General features: G+C 46.1%; 1 protein-coding gene across 1 annotated transcript in view; it reads left to right on the forward strand.

The window, feature by feature from the left end:
• Positions 1–16,057: 16,057 nt before the first annotated feature.
• Positions 16,058–16,683, forward strand: part of LOC140561377 (R3H domain-containing protein 1-like) — a 40,844-nt gene continuing 40,218 nt past the window's right edge. The window contains exon 1 of the mRNA XM_072686553.1: positions 16,058–16,337. The gene's annotated coding sequence lies outside the window, so the exon portion shown is untranslated. The remainder of the gene's footprint in view (positions 16,338–16,683) is intronic.

Consider the following 16,683-nt stretch of genomic DNA (forward strand, 5'->3'; position numbering starts at 1 on the left):
AATAATTCAACATAAAATCTAGCAGCTGAACCTGAGAATAAATAAGTAACTTGGTCAAACATATAAGCAGTAATCAAAAACTGCAAACATGTAAACATTTAGTTCAGTCTCACACCAACCAAATAAAATGAAAGGATCGGTTCCATAGATCGGCCTAATTATCCGATACCTGATCCAGCTAATTTTGTTAATATCGGGATCGATATCTGATCCTAATATTGGATCGGAGCATCTCTAATTGTAATATGTTGTAAGCCTGTCCGCTAATAGCTGCTTCCCCCCCCTCAAAGAGCGCACAATTCCAGCCTGGTTTGGAAGACTGAGTCCAAATGGACTTGGTTTCAAAGCTGGATTCTACAGCGCTGGCGTGGGAACATTTAGGCATTAAGCCAAATGAGCAAGGAGTGGCCTTTAACGTGAACGGACGGGTGTGTCGACTTTGTTTACAAACAGTGTTTTTTAAAATCTTATTTATGTTTTATTTTGAATTGTTTTTAATTTTGTTCCAATTTCAACATCTGAATATTCTTAATAATTAAAAACCATCACTGATCTTTAAAAGGGTGTAACTGTATTATTATGGAGTATTATATTACCATTAAATCAGTAGCATGACTTTCTAATAATTTTATATAATAAGGTAATTGTATAGTGTTATTATTTATTAATATCATTTATCATAAGTTAACAATTGATTACATCTATCATAAATTGTCTTAGAGATAAATAACATTACTAACTAATGTTCATTAGTGAATTTATTTGTTAATTACTGACATAATTTATCATTAATTAACAATATTATCAGTATCTCTGAGACAATTTATTGTCCAAAAGTGTTTTTTTTTATAATTATTGTAACAGGCCTAACTATATTAAAGTAATGTAATATGATTACTTTCCATTACTTTTGTTTTTTTTAAGCTTTTTGAAAGCCATATTCAAACATAGACTAGAAAAAAGACTCATAAATTCACATAAAATTTAAATAAATAAAAAAAAGTAACTGGAAATGATGTATGCATACTCAGATCTCATCTCATCTATTTATTTATTTATTTGGTCAAACTGTTCCTTTATATGTAACTGAGCTCTGGTCTGATTGGCTGCCCCTTTATTGGGCCTCATTCCAAAAAGCAGTCAATGCTAATACCATATTTCATGTCAGAAATATCATATTTATGAGATAAGTGCACATGAGCGCCACCTCGTATTTCAAAGTGGGAAACTCTGATATTCGATGAGCCCCAGTTTTTCCGAGTTGGGACGTGTCAATAAAAGATGCTAACAATTTTTTCGATTCTCAAAAATTAATCTGTTGGTTATTGAGCAACATAAACACTGCAGCCTACATGCCACTGATAATCCTTACTGGATAATAATATCGCTCTCCTAAAGCTCTTACTTTGCAGTATTTGTAAATACACTTGCTCTCTGTTGGAAACAGAAGTAAAGAAAAAAATCATGTTATTTCCAACCAAAACCACGTGAATAGAAATCACGTCTGACGTGGGCTTGAAGGCAGCATAATGGTGTTTTTTTATTATTTTTAATAAAAAATGTAACAAATTATGCAGAATAACGTATGCATTGATTGTAGATGTTTCAAAACGATGAACTACTGAAGAAACCGTGCATTATTATTTGATCTCTTACCCCTTGTTACCTTGTTAACTTGTTGGCCATGTCGGAAATGGCGTTTACGTCACAACTTGGCCATTGTGTGTCGCATCGGAAATTCCGATGTTTCCAACGTTAGAGAAAATAAATGAGGATTTTGGAACCAAGATATGATTGGTGACCATTTAGGTCCAGTGTTTGTTAGCAATGTCAGCTTAGTATCTTTTATTCGTTTATTCATTTCGACAAACATGTTCATGTGATTTGTGTGGGAAATAAAAAAAAAAATCACAGAGGCATTAAGCTTTTTATGTATTTTTATTTTTTTAATTAGGAATGTAACAAATTGTGCAGAATAACATATGCGTTGATTGTAGATGTTTCAAAACAATAAATTACCAAACAAACTGTACATTGTTGATTACATTTGATATTCTACCACTGGCTAACTTGTTTACTTGTCGGCCACGTCGGAAATCGTGTTTACGTCACAATTCGGCAGTTTGAAAATGTCTGTGTCCGACTTCATGGGGTAGCTCTTGGTGTGAAACACCACTCCTTATAGCTTCAGTTGGAGTGGGAGGGGCTAGTGTGGAGCTGGGGCGGAGCTAAGCTACTAGTTAAATTAGTTTTTGTGACATCACAAAAACTGAATTACGGCAGTTTCAGCATATTTTGCAGTGTTAGCGCGCAGCGTAGTACTGAAGTAATTATATATTAATAATAATAAAAAAAAACTAAATAATACATTACAGGAAGTCCTACCGTTTTTACTTTAACTTTTGATGCTTAAATAATACTTTAATATTTAAACTTCAACTATTTTTATGATTACCAAAAAATAATATATTTTTTTTATGTTCAGCAGAGAAATTAGTACTTTAATGAAAGTGAAGGATGTCCATGTGCTCTTAAATACTGCTAATGTAAATCGCTCTAATAAATACAAACATATTAAAACATTTACTATGAATTATTAATAAATCGACTCAACCCCAGCCACCCTGTCCCTCTGTACCTCCCCAGCCTGTAACGCTGATGTTTTTACCCCCCCTCCTCCTCATCCTCATCCTCATCCACCAGGCGACCTACACTGATCCGCCCTGGACGGTTCAGTGCTGTTCCCGGCGCTCCGCTCGTTGGGTTCCCGCTGAGTGAGCACCTCTCTCCGGGCTGCGCTCCCTCCGCCTCCGCCCTAAGGTTACCCACTCCAGCTACACCAATGAACACGGGCTGCCGTGGTTCCAAACGACAAACGGAAGAACAGAGTCGGATTTAACAGAACCGGTAAGAAAACGTCCTGGTTTGGTGTTTTCTGGAGGATTTTCTCGACCGTGGAGAGAGGGGGAGAGTCGGTCTGCGGGGCTGCGGGGCTGCGGGGCTGCGCGGCTGCGCTACCGGACCGGCCGCTGCTGTAGGATGTAGGGCGCTTATGCTAAGCTAACGAGCTAGCTAACCAACCAGCCCGCCCGCCAGCCAGCCAGCCAGCCAGCGCTAGCTAGCTAAGGCCCGGTTAATACACACTCTCTCCAGCAGACACAGCTGGATAAGGGCTGCTTTTGTGAAATGAATAGATTTATTGGTATAACTGTGTACGTTTGAGACGTTTAAATAGCTGGACAGGAGTGTGAAAGCACTCCTAGGCACCGGTTAGCTCAATCAACCGGCTGCTCACTGCTGAGCTAGCTAGCTAGCACTAGCGCTAGCGCTAGCTAGCTCACCTACACACAGGCCGCAGCTGCAGCTACGGCTAAAATATGCCTAAAATCCCTCATTTCTGCACTTGTAACCGAATACATTAGATGGTGGGAATGTGTGCGTCTAATAAATGTCACATTAGTCCTTCGTTTTCGGCTTAGTTTGGTGATTTCGGTGTGTTTTGAGGGCCTGCACACGTCCCAGCTCTCTGCTAGCTAGCTAGCCAATGTTTACCAAGTCTCAGGGCTCTCCAGCCTGCGGGTAAAATGAGAGGCAGCATTTTTAATCTTTTACACATTTAATAAACGCAGAGTCTTTAATAAGCTGTCTTATTTGAATCACAGTGTTTATATATGTTTATATATGTTGAGTTTCATCCAGTCATTTGGCTACAAATGCTCAGAAAGGAGGCAAGTACTGATGAGGCAGTGATTTGTGAGAGAGAAGTCACCAAGTCATCACAAAATCGGATGCTGTAAGTATTAAAGTTGGTTATTCCAGCTGTAATGAGGCTTAAAATGACCCTGTATTATTATTTGTGTGTGTGTATGTGTGTGTGCGTTCAGTTGAGCCTTAGTTTGGTCTTGTAAACAACCCAGAAATATGACAAGTCTATATTTACTACAGCCACCACACACATTTACATTTACATTTATGGCATTTAGCAGACGCTCTTATCCAGAGCGACTTACAAAGTGCTTTGCTATTTACCCAAGAAAAGCCTCAGCTAGTTAGAATAGACTAATAATTCAAAAGATACCTCTAAGCTTAGATACTACTAAACACAATACAATAAGGCGACCATAGAACTCTGCTATTCGTCCAAGTACTCTCTGAAGAGGTGGGTCTTCAGTCTGCGTTTGAAGACAGCGAGCGACTCGGCCGTTCGGACACCCAGGGGCAGCTCGTTCCACCACTTTGGTGCCAGGACAGAAAAAAGCCTGGACGCTTGTCTTCCGTGGATTTTGAGGTATGGCGGGTCGAGCCGAGCCGTACTTGAAGCTCGAAGGGCTCTTGGTGCGGATCGGCTTTTGACCATTGCCATCAGATACGGAGGGGATGGCTGGTCCGTTCTTGGCTTTGTAGGCCAGAGTCAGGGTTTTGAATCTGATGCAGGGAGCAGCTACAGGAAGCCAGTGGAGAGAACGCAGCAGTGGAGAGACAGGGCTGAATTTAGGGACATTGAAGACGACCCGTGCCGCTGCGTTCTGGATGAGTTGCAGGGGCCTGATGGTGCGCAGAGGGAGACCAGCCAGAAGAGAGTTGCAGTAGTCAAGTCTGGAAGTGACGAGAGACTGAACAAGCACCTGGGTGACCTCTCTAGAGAGGAAGGGTCGAATTCTCCGGATGTTTACAGATCAACACACACACACATACGCTTTATTCAACCTGGCCACAGTCAGTCAGTCAGTCAGTCAAACAGTCAGATATTAGGTGTGTTGATCTGTAAACATACGACTTGATTCCTGTTAAACCTTCATTCATTGTGTTTCTTTCGGCCCGTCACTTGTTTGTAGGCCCTCTTTTTCTATGATGACCGCAGAGTGGATAATAATGTTGGGATGATTCCTCTCCACCCATGTCCCCACACAGTCCAGATCGCCCTTACTCGTCATCCCACTCCATCACTTGATGAGGGTCATTTTGAGGCTCGAGGTTCTCCCCCTAAAACAAAAGCTAGATCCCACCCGTTCGTCAAACTGTGGAAGACAAGCGTCCAGGCTTTTTTCTGTCCAAAGTGGTGCCAGGATGGCCCCTGGATGTCCGAACGGCCGAGTCACTCGTTGTCTTCAAACGCAGACTGAAGACCCACCTCTTCCGAGAGTACTTGGACGAATAGTTCTATGGTCGCCTTATTGTATTGTGTTTAGTAATGTCTAAGCTTAGAGGTATCTTTTGAATTATTAGCCTATTCTAACTAGCGAAGGTTTTCTTGGGTAAATAGCAAAGCACTTTGTAAGTCGCTCTGGATAAGAGCGTCTGCTAAATGCCGTAAATGTAAATGTAAATGTAACTGTCGCCAATGTGGCATCGCCGGGCAGCCCCCCAGCTCTGCTTCACCAGGTAACAGATGCCTGTGCTGGCCGACGACAACCGTTTAGGAGTAATGAGGGGAGGAAGCACGGCCGATTGTGCTCTTTCAGACTCCGGCTGCAGATGGCAAAGAGGCATGGCTCGGGATTCAACCTTGGGAACCTCGGCCGCGTTAGATCACTCTGATTTCAGCAGTTTCAGTAGAAATGTATGCAGAGTAGAGATTCTCGTAGCAAGAAGGGCAATAGCAATAGTTCATAGCAATGGCCATGCTCTCTCCTTCTATACATCCAAAGCCAGCCACCGCCTCTTTATTTGAACTGCGGCCAGGCAGCCGACACGCTCTAAAGAAAGCGATTGGTCCCCAGCTCCACTGCACCAGCTAACCGGTGCCTGTGCCGACCAACTTTGCTTTAAGAGTGAGTGAGGGGGTCCCAGTGGTCCCATTAGACCACTGAGCCACTTGGACACACTTTCTTTGAAACATGCAGTACCAATGACCTACAGAGAAGACGCATTGTGATGGAAAATGCTGCTATATTGCCCAGTCCAACCCTTGATACTAGGGGTGGCCTAATTTTGCTTTCCTGCCTCTTTTGTAAAACCTGGACTAGTCTAGTCCTCATTCGTAAACCATTATAATGTACACATCATGGTGCTATTAGATGCCTTGCTCAAGAGCTCAGGAGCCCTCTCATTTACATTTACATTTACGGTATTTAGCAGACGCTCTTGTCCAGAGTGACTTACAAGGTATATGTATTACAGAGGAGGGCCAATGTAGTGTTCGGAGTCTTGCCCAAGGACTCTTATTGGTGTAGCGCAGCATAGCCACCCAGACCGGGAATCGAACCCCAGTCTCCCACATGATTTGGTAGCTCACTGGCAGGTAGGGGTGTTATCTGTTGCGCCACACCAACCACCATCAATAGCCCCGCCACACCATCACTCATCAATAGCCCGGAGCTCTAACCGCTGAGCCACCGCTGGCCTATATCCACACATGACCACGTCTTTGTAACTCTGGATTACCTTAAGGAAAATCCAGTTTTCACTGTTGCTTGTTTAGGATAAGGGCCTCTTTGATAGCTCTAAGCTACTGAGGTGCTGTTGCTGTCAAGTCCCCTTAATGGCAACATGAGTCTGTGTAGCCAGACTTCTATATTACTGCCTTTTGCATCCTGCGCAAAGGCACCGTAGTCTAATGCATTGCGACACCCATCTACTCCAGGGCTTTAAGCCAATTTGCGGAGCACTTTACCAACGCGAGGTGTTAAAACAAGTGCAGTCGTCCTCATCCTCCTCATCCTCCTTCTTCTCCTCCTGGTTGCAAATGAAGCAGGACTAAACAGCCATGTGTGCGGCCTCAGCACAGTCGCACCATTCCAGCAGAAAATGCCATTATCTTACTCGGAGGAATAGAAAATGTGGAGGAGGACAAGAACAACTTATCTGGCCACACCGCTGTGCCTCCTTCTCTGAAGTTTCCTCCTTGCCAGGTCTGTCAAGCCATCTAATGGCATTATAACCGATCTTATCTGCAATATAGTTCTGCAATCTTCTCTTTTCTCTGGCCTGTATCTGTCAGGGGGGGGAATATTAATAGAGCCGGGGTGATGTATGAGCTCTGGTGAAGAGTGAGCAAATGTAGGTGTACATCACCCCTTAGGAGGCACTCACCTGAGAGTAACAAGCCCCAGGAGGCCTTTTGTTAAAACACCACGCCACCTGTTTTCGGGCTAATTTTAGTCTTGAGCCGCCTCTTGGTATAAACAGGGTGGTACAGCGATGGCTCTTGTAATTATGCTAGTGCTGTAAGTGCTGAGCTGTGGATGTGCCACGACCAAGGTTGCACTGTTGGCACCTTCAGCTTGATTCTCTTGGCTTTCTTGCCAATCGTATATACTGTTTTTTATTTATTTATTATTTTTTTTTTTTCATTGAGGCTCATGGAAAAAGAAACTTTCCGGTCCTTCAAGGTCTGAAGGTATGATATCTCAGAAAGCAACCTTTTGTCATTTCCATTTTCCCCTTCTTGTATCCTATATTCCGCTGCTGAGGAAATGCGACAGTGCTTTCTATGAGCCGGAGGCCCTGTATCCTTAGATTTTCCCCAACCTTTTCTCTCTGCCATCCATTAGAGTGACTCCTTCCCCCATCTCTACGAAATATCTGACACCTGAAATTTGTCAAGCTCTTCTTTTGACACGGTAGGTGGCTTTATCCGTCCACCGATGCTCTGACCGTACCGCAGGTTTAAAATCATTACCGGCTCATCCCCCATCAGTCTTTCACATCTTCGGAACGCTCACGCCGTCCAGAGCCATCACTCACCCGAACGGGGTCACGTCGCCAATCAGATTTCTCCAGCGCTACAGCTTCGCCGCCGAGGTTTGCGAGGGGAAGCAATCTCCCCTGGTTCGAGCACTCAGCCTGATGATGTTCCTTGATGAAGATCAAGACACCAACACCAAAACTTGCAGAACCCCTCAAGAGTCAAGACCCCTCGTAAACGAAACCCCATCCAGGTCTTGCCAGGTTCCGCTTGTGTGGCCCCTCCTCCTGTAGCTCGCCAACCAGGCAGGGGGTCCGCCAGATTCTGTCAAATCAAGGTAGAGGTCGAAGCCGAGGACGAGGGCTGACCTAATTAGAATACCACTGGCAGCATCTCCCATCCATTTCCCACACTCCCCAAAGTAGAAGTGCCCGCCCTTCATTTGCATATGTTACACAGTGCGTGGCGGCGAGCGCCCCAGTTGCAGAGAGATCTCACCCTGACACAGATCCGGCTCCTCTGAGCCTGCCTTGCAGATACTGGTTTTGCAGACCATGCGATCTCCAGTCTTTCTTTTTTAATTGCGTGAGAGCTCTCTCTCTCTCTCTCTCTCTCTCTCTCTCTCTCTCTCTCTCTCACGATCATACTGACCCCCCCCCTGCCTTTTCCATTCTAGTCTTGACAGACTTTCACCATCTCTCTGTCTCTCTTGCTTGCTCTCTGTATGTCTGTTTCTCTCTCTTGCTCTCTGTCTGTCTCTGTCTGTATGTCTGTCTCTCTCTCTCTCTCGGTCTGTCTCTCTCTCGGTCTGTCTCTCTCGCTCTCTGTCTGTCTCTCTCTGTCTGTCTTGTAGGTCTGTCTCTCTCTCTCTCTCTCAAGTGATCATACTGACCCCCCCTCGCCTTTTTCGTTCTAGTCTTGACAGACATTCACCATCTCTCTCTCTCTCTGTATCTCTCTCTCTCTCTCTGTCTCTCTCTCGGTCTGTCTCTCTCTCGGTCTCTCTCTTGCTTGCTCTCTGATTGTCTGTCTCTCTCCGTCGCTCTCTCTCTCTCTCTCTCTCTCAAGCGATCATAGTGACCCCCCCTTGCCTTTTCGTTCTAGTCTTGACAGACTTTCACCATCTCTCTCTCTCTCTGTCTGTCTGTCTGTCTGTCTCTCTCTCTCTCTCTCTCTGTGTCTGTCTGTCTGTCTCTCTGCAGAGATTTGCATATTGAGGTGAAGAAAAGCCAGCGGTTCAGTAATTCGCCTAAACGCTTTCCCCCTCAAGTAGAGATGGTGATCTCCTCATGTCTTTGCAAGGAAAGATCAACTGTTTTTATATACATGTTAAGCTCTCTCCATCTCCCTCTATTCCTCTCCTGTTCTCCCCGTCCCGCCGCAACCCACACGCAGAAGGGGCGATAAGATGGGAGGTGGGTAGGTTATTAGACTAAAGTCTAAAGTATCCGTCTCAGTGTGGAGTGTGCCGTCTCGGGTTCCTAATGATGAGCTGTGACCTGTCGCCTCCTTCCTTCCTTCGTTTGTTCGTCCGCTGTGTGTTGGTTGGTTTGCGTAATCCTGGGAGGCTGAGCTGCTTGTTTATTTTCCAGGCCAGGTGAGAGGCAAGAGAAGGCTCAGTGAAGGCAGCTATAGACTACGGACGATTCGCCTAATGAACTTCCGAGTTGCTGAGCTGCTCTCCTCCAGCCTCCGCTGAGAGGCAGCCACGCTGCACCGCTGCCCGAGAGACGCTTGGTCATTTGGTAGACCTCGCAGTGCTGATTCTCGGCCCGATCGTTCGTTCCAGCTCCCTCAAAGTCGGCAACGTATGGCTCGCCATTGATTCCGCCGCTTAACTGCCTTGTATCTAACGCCGACTTTCTCGCTCACTGTAATTGCATAATTACCAATGCTCTGTGCATTCTGCCAAACAAAAACAGGGCGATTAGCATTAAGCTGGCTGTTCAGGCCTCTTCAGATCTCTTGCTAGGTAATAGATTGTCAGTGGAATAAGGGAGTTCGCAGCTCCCTGGGACGGGAGGGGAATAAAATAAATAAATAAATAAATAAATATCCGTTCGCATGCCGTTTAATCGCTCTCTCTCGTCTGCTGGTCCTCACGCACAGTTGTCATCTCCCTCCTCCCTTTGATTATCTAACTGACTCATCTAATTCAGATGCATGTCTGGAACAAGGACTCGAGAGCGAAATCGCGTGGCGTAGCTTTACAGCTAATGAAGAAGAAGAGGAAGAAGCATGCGCCGCTGACCGCCGCTGACCGCCACATGGATTCTACGTGCTAGACCCGGCTGACCACTCGCGTTTTTTTTTTTTTCTTTACCATTAACAAAGGCTCAGACTTAGCAGTGCCCGCCCGGGCCGAATTTAACAGCCAGGAGCCAGAAGCTAGTCAAGCCGGTAGTCAAGCCCAGATTCCGAGAGGACCTGCGGCAGTGAGGAATGCATTAACCAGTCATATTGCCAGCAATTTCGCCCCCCCCCCCCCCCCCCCCTTCTCCCCTGTCTTCGCACCCGCCTGTCCTTTGCCACCGCAGGAGTGTGTCACGATGAAGAGTAACGGTGTCGCCGTGCGCTGACACATCCTGAACCAGAGCTGGCTCTGCAGAGCAGTATCCTTCCCCTGCTCTAATGAGGATGGAACAGTGTCCACAGGAGCTCTGTCACGTTCCTCACCGCAGAGTGAAGAAGAGGGCTCCTCTCTTTCTCTCCCCCAAGGGACCTCATTAGGATTTTTTTTCTCTCCCAATGTCTGTGTAGGAATCGGGACATCCTTAGGGGAAAATGTAAATAAACGCATTTGTCACTTGCACCCTCCAACCCCCCCAATACCACTTCCCATTTTTGCCCCCCTCCCTTTCTCAAAGAAGAAAAATTGCATTGCGAGGCTTAATTAGTAAGCACTGGCATTACGCTTTCTTTATTATGTAAATGAATCGGTCGAGCACTTGGAAGTGTTGTCTCCCAAGCTTTGTGCCAGGTGTTTCCTGACTGAATGCAGGGTGCGGACATTTTTCTACCCCCCCCCCCCCCCCTCGTCTTCTCGCTGCTAAAGAAAAAGACAACTGTACTGTGAAATCGCAGGACAAGCTATAATTATTTGACAGATTTTTTTTCTCCCCTCCTTTCCTCCCCTTCCCCTCCTCCCCTCCAATCTGCAGCTTTAGTGCTGGAGAGACATGACTGACAGGGCCACTTTGATTCTCTTTGTTGCAGCTCAGCAGAGAAAAAGTGGCTGATGATTTTTCAGAGCGAAGCTGCTATCGAGAACGCGGCCACGCCGCTTATCGTCCCCTCGCCCCTCCCCTTGTTCCTCGGGAGCTATCCCAGTCCGGAAGGCGAGGAATCCGATGCGGGGATTTGTCCGAAAGGCCCAGAATCGGATGGGCGCAGCTCTTCGCCTTCTTAGCGGCTGATTAATATTGAAAAACAGCAAGTCCTCTTTCTTAGCGGTGGGTTAACAGGTCATGGCGGTTTTAGGAGGCGAGATGCAGCTTCTTAATCCCCTCCACCTGCTTCTGCACTCACCCCCACACACCCGGCCTTAGCAGTGGAGAGAGAGGTACAGCTGTGGAGGACCAGAGTAGGATTATTACCTGGAAGTTGACGGTAACCGAGGCCAAAAAAAAACCCCAAAAGTTTTTAATTTGAATTTTTTTCAAATATGAATAAATTATTTCAAGACCTGGCCGTTGAGTTGAGTTGAGTTGAGTAGAGCTGGTGGTCCCAGGTGCCCCTTGATTTTGATTTTGTACACTTATTACAAGTGCAGTTCGCTCAGAGCTTTCCAGCTTATTTTGAATGTCATTGATAAGATGGTCCTTTATTAGTCCCGCAGTGGGGAAATTCCCAAAAAATGTCCAAATGAAATGTCCACATTGATCATAGTGACGTTGCATTAGCTGAGCTGGGCGGTATGAAAAGAAAGTATATCCCGATATTTAAAGACATTTTTACGATATTTATCATAATATGTAGAAAAAATGCACCGACAGCATAAATAAATAAAAAAAAACTGCTATCCAAATACTCCCCCATACCGAGTACAGTGATTTTTACTCCAAACATGCTGCCCTCCTTTTAATTAAATAAACAAAAAAGTAAAGAAACGTGCAGTTTAAGCTCTTTAAGCACTGACGATATCTACCATAACAACAGTCATGACAATACAATAACGATGTTATCTTAATATCGTAGATTATAACAATGTAATCAGAATATTTTGCCTTGTAAATTAAACACACCAACGACGTAAAGCTGTTAAAAACCGCTATCTAAATACTGTACCGTGATTTTTACTCTATATATTCTGCGCTCCATTCAATCGAATAGGACTGATTGCACTTTTTGTAATGAAATGTGCGAATGATCAATAATTTGTAAGCACTGATGAAATCCCTGAAATACCCATAAAGCATGTTGTGTACCACAATACCCAAAAATGATCACAATAGTTCACACTGTACGGGTACGTCTTAGCAGCACCAACTTTTCTAGTTAATACCAATAGGGCTCAGTATTGGTGGCAGCTACCAGTGCCACAATATGATACATAGGTACCGTTAATTCTGGACGTCTGATCAGAGCACAGGTAACAAGAGGAGTGAAGATGCTAAGGATCCCCAAGAGGTTAGCCCCATTTCTTCACCATGCAACAGCAGTGCAATCCTATTTGGTGCTGCAGAATCATTCTGTAGAGGTTTTAGAGGCTTTAATGGTTCATTCAGATCTCTAAGTTAGCCACAACCTCTACTCAAGGTAAGGCTCTCCAAGCTAACCTAGAATTGTGTCTGAATAGATACAGTAATATTGAATATGTAACCTTGAGGAGCTTCTGGAAGCTCTGGGGAACCAGAGGAGTGAACTTTCCCCACTTTTATTCACTAATGCAGCAGCAGAAGCAAAAGGAGCTCAGGCTGGCAGCCGCCAGTATGTGGGCACGTTTGTGGAGTAGCTGTACGGACACGTCTCCAAAAAGCTAAGGGTCAAGAACTGATCATGTATTATCTCACCTTACCAGCTTACCTGTTTTGTTTGCTTAGGTCTGTGATTTTCAACCGTGTGGTCATCCATCAACAAGAGGTCAGTTCTCTACAGATGGCTGTGGCGTAGTTTGTGGCAAACTGAAGGTAACAAATGGATATGAAGCCAAGCTTTTAGCCGTGTAGTGCACACATTTTTGGTTGTGTAGAATCATTTGGGGTGGGATATGGCAAAAATATTATTCTGCTTTTTAATGCGGACGATATTGATCACGCTACATGTGATTACAGACGAAATGCATCAGTAGCAGCAGAAACTACCGTTCAGGGGACTCCGTAGTCTGCTGCTATGGCCGCAAGTACGATTCTCCGAGCCATGCCGCTTTGCCATCGGCGGCCTGAGTCAGAGAGAGCACAATTGTCCGTGCTGTCTCCCCTCAGCCTTCTTAAAGCGATGTTGGCCGACGCAGGTGTCAGTTAGCTGGTGCGCTGGAGCTGGAGACCCGGTCCTTTATTTTTCTTATTATCAAAAAGGTGATCAATATTAAACAGTGTCTAATTAAACCAGACTAATTACACTGTTTGTAATGTAGCAGGCAGTAAGTTTATTATAAGTTATTTAAGCACACTAAATATCCTCGATATTAAGATATAGCATTTTGATGCAGCTTCAGACGCTTCAGAAAATCGCTGAAGAGTCTGTGTGCTTGTACAGTAATGGCAATTAGGACCGAGTAAAGCCGTACCTTAGCTAATGTAGGTGTAGTGAAGACGGAGTATAGCCTTACGTCATGTTTACGCTTCTTGAAAATCAGAACTGAGGAAATTAGAACCCCAAATAACCAAAGTGCCGTCCAGATTCATGTACAGCATCGCTGATAAAGCGTAAGGGTTCTGATCCACAGCCCGGACGTGTGCCCTTCACCTATAGTCTCACGGTTTGCCAGCCTGTTAGAGCTGTGATTTATTCACTGATCCATTACACCGTGTTTAAACATGGTGGACGGCGCAGTCCCGCATGCGGCGGCGTTGTCTCCGCCAGCTGTTCTCCTTCTTCTTGATTAACCGCTGCCTCATAGAGGATGCAGCATGTTGTCATTTATTATTTTGACGTAGGGATACACAGTACATTGGCCTCCTCGAAACTGGGCCATCCATAATTATCTATTTGATGAGGCCTCCCCTGATTTATGATCAATACAGTATTATAATTTAGTGCATGCCAGACCATCGTTGACATATGTTCTGTCTAATTGAATAGCTGAGAGGATCATTTCCCTTTGGGGAGGCAGGCAAGGGCAATTAATGGGAAGTTGTGTTCCCTGAGTTCCTCTTGCTGTCGGTGGATCGCGGAGGGCGTCTTCTGCGTCGAATAGAATGACTATCTTTTCTTTGTCGGTGGGTTTGGGTCCCGCAGTCATCGGGACTGCTGTTTAAAAGCACGTCATCACTTTCTAGCAGCCCTGAAGGCGCTTGCAAGACTTTTGCCGTAACCGTGATAACATGCTGACAAATAGAGTGTCAACGCACTTTTTATTTTTTATCGTTTTCTTTTCTCAGGAAGGTCGTGCCACAGTTGTCGGGCCGTGCGCCCTGATCCATCGACACCTCGTGCCCCGCTCTTGCAGCGTTCACACCTCTGCCTGTCAGTCTGCTCGCACCATCCGCCCTCAAGTAACAATCCCCTAAGGGGCTTTCGCCAACAGCCGCCTCAGTTTGACTGCCGCTGGTTACTTTTTTCGAACGCTGAGGAACGTGGGGTCCGGCCCAGTCCCGTCCCAAGGCAGGAGCCTCGGGTTGCGGCGGGTTGTCGGTGCGACTTCCTTCAGCGAGCGTTCAGGACATTCGCGTTATTAAGGCTGTGCAGCCCTTGCAATTTTTTTTTATTTATTGATAAATGTTTTTGGGCGAGATGTGCAGTATTTATCAGAGGTGGGGTTTAGTCTAAGGCTGAAGCCTGCCTGCACTAATTCAGCACTAACAAATGGCATGAAAAGCTTTTGGCAAATACAACCCAGCCCAAAACCAAACCCAACCCAGCCCAGCCCACCCTCCCTCTCTCCTTCCCAGCCATTCAAGTGAGTCTCGGAACTTTCTCATCATCTCCTTATTACCGGAAAATCCGCGGCTGTGTTATTGCCAGACGTGATCTCTGCGCATCCTCGGTTTTGCGCGGCGTCTCAGAATAATGTAAACAAATTTAATGAACGCGCCGCTCTCCCCGCGGCTCCACGTCAAATCTCCGAGGCGGTTTATTGCGAGCGGATGTCATCCGCGGAGGTGCCTTCATTTGCCGGCACGGCTCCCGTAATTGTCTTAGGAGCGGCTGATGCGCTTGCCCCGCTGACCCCCTGCGTCGACACGCAGGCCGCTCGATGGCGATCAAAGGAGGAAGGGGTTGGGGGGGGGGCTCCAACCTCTTCCTCCTGGTGAGTTGTTGCGCTGGTTTACAGGCGGAATAGGAGTAGCGTGAGCCGCTGACGAGAGAGGGGCAAGTCTAATGCCTCGGATCATCAGCACGAGGCCTGGGGTACAGTCACAAGGAGGGGGGGGGGTGCTTGCGTCAGGATTCCTGCGCAGTTCTGGTGGAGTGTGTGTGTGTGTGCATTTATTTATTATTTATTTCTTTTATTTTTTTCTAAAGCATCCCCCATCTATTAGAATCATTTTCTTGAACCGAAGGCTTTGCAAACTCGCGAGCGCGCAGACAAACGTATGCCGAGCCTGTGATGTTCCCAGCGTCCTCGTTTTTTCCTTTTTCATTAAATTTTTCTGCTTTGAAATCTTCGCTTTTGTCTCGTGTTCTGAGCCGCTGTGTCCCTCTCCAGCGTCAACTCCATTTTGATCACAAAGGGACCTGCAGCTGAGAGAAGACAATTTAGACATAAAAGGCGTTTTAGACGATCAATGTTCAGATTAAAAGGATTTTCCGAATTAATTGATTTGAAGTGAATTAGACGCAAAGCTCAAGAGTGCCCTGCCTCTGTCTCTCTGTCTCTGGTGTCTGGAGATGAAGATTCACATGAGTCGGCGCCCCCCCCACCCGCACCGAGCACACCCCTTCCATCCCCCCCGACCCCTGTGTAAGGGGGCTATGAGATCATGTGTACCCCCCGTTATACTTTCCCTCTCATAAACACACACACACACACACACACACACACACATACATACAATCACAAGCACACCCCCAAAAGTCAGGATATGGTTGGTTTTGAGGAGAGGGGTGGGGGGTGGGGTAGTGATGGTGTGTGGAAAGGGGTGGTGGGGGGTGTGGGAAGGTAAAACCACCCACCGCTCTTCCTGACGCCCCAGGGCTGGGGCTGTTTCGCTAATGAAGAGCTCAATTTAGCCAGTGACGCGGTGCGAGCCGAGCAGCGTGCTCTGACTGGCTGAGGACGCCGCTGACATCACGCAGCCCAGCCGTTGATTTGCCGCTGTCTCCGAGGCTCCGGAGGCGAGAGTCTCAGCCATGGGCTCTGGCACTTAGGCACAGACGGAGCTAGCGCCGCAGAGAGCGAGAGAGAGAGAGAGAGAGAGAGAGTGAGTGAGTAAGGGAGAGAGAGAGAGAGAGAGAGACAGAAAGTACAAGAGAGAGCAAGCGAGCGAAGGGGGGCTGCTTTTGGGAGAATTGCTCGACGCAGCAACGACCACAGCCAATGCAGCCGCTGATACTATGGAAACTAAACCTCTGACCAATGGAAATAATGGAGGCTACGATGTGGCAGGTGAGTGTATGGACGCTGCATACAGGTACATGTCGGTACAGAGTGCGCCAATTCTCGTTGTTCTTTGTGTGTGTGTGTGTGTGTGTGTATGAATTTTTATTTTTTTTATTTTTTTTTATCTTGTCCACAAAAGCATGTGCTTTTAACATTTGCTGCAGGTTCGGAAAGGTCAGCGTTTCCCCAATTGTTCATTTCCTCAGTTGTTGAAAGTGTTGATGATGAAAGTGTGATGAATTCTTCATGCTTGTCTCGGGACGCGGTTCTGTCTCACTGCCCTTCAGACGTTCCCCGCTGTTTGTTGTCTTTTCAAAAGCCTTGGTTCTCTCACGCCGGCAGTTTTTCAAAG

Source organism: Salminus brasiliensis, chromosome 8 (assembly GCF_030463535.1).
Source record: "Salminus brasiliensis chromosome 8, fSalBra1.hap2, whole genome shotgun sequence".
In the NCBI taxonomy this organism is placed as follows: domain Eukaryota; kingdom Metazoa; phylum Chordata; class Actinopteri; order Characiformes; family Bryconidae; genus Salminus; species Salminus brasiliensis.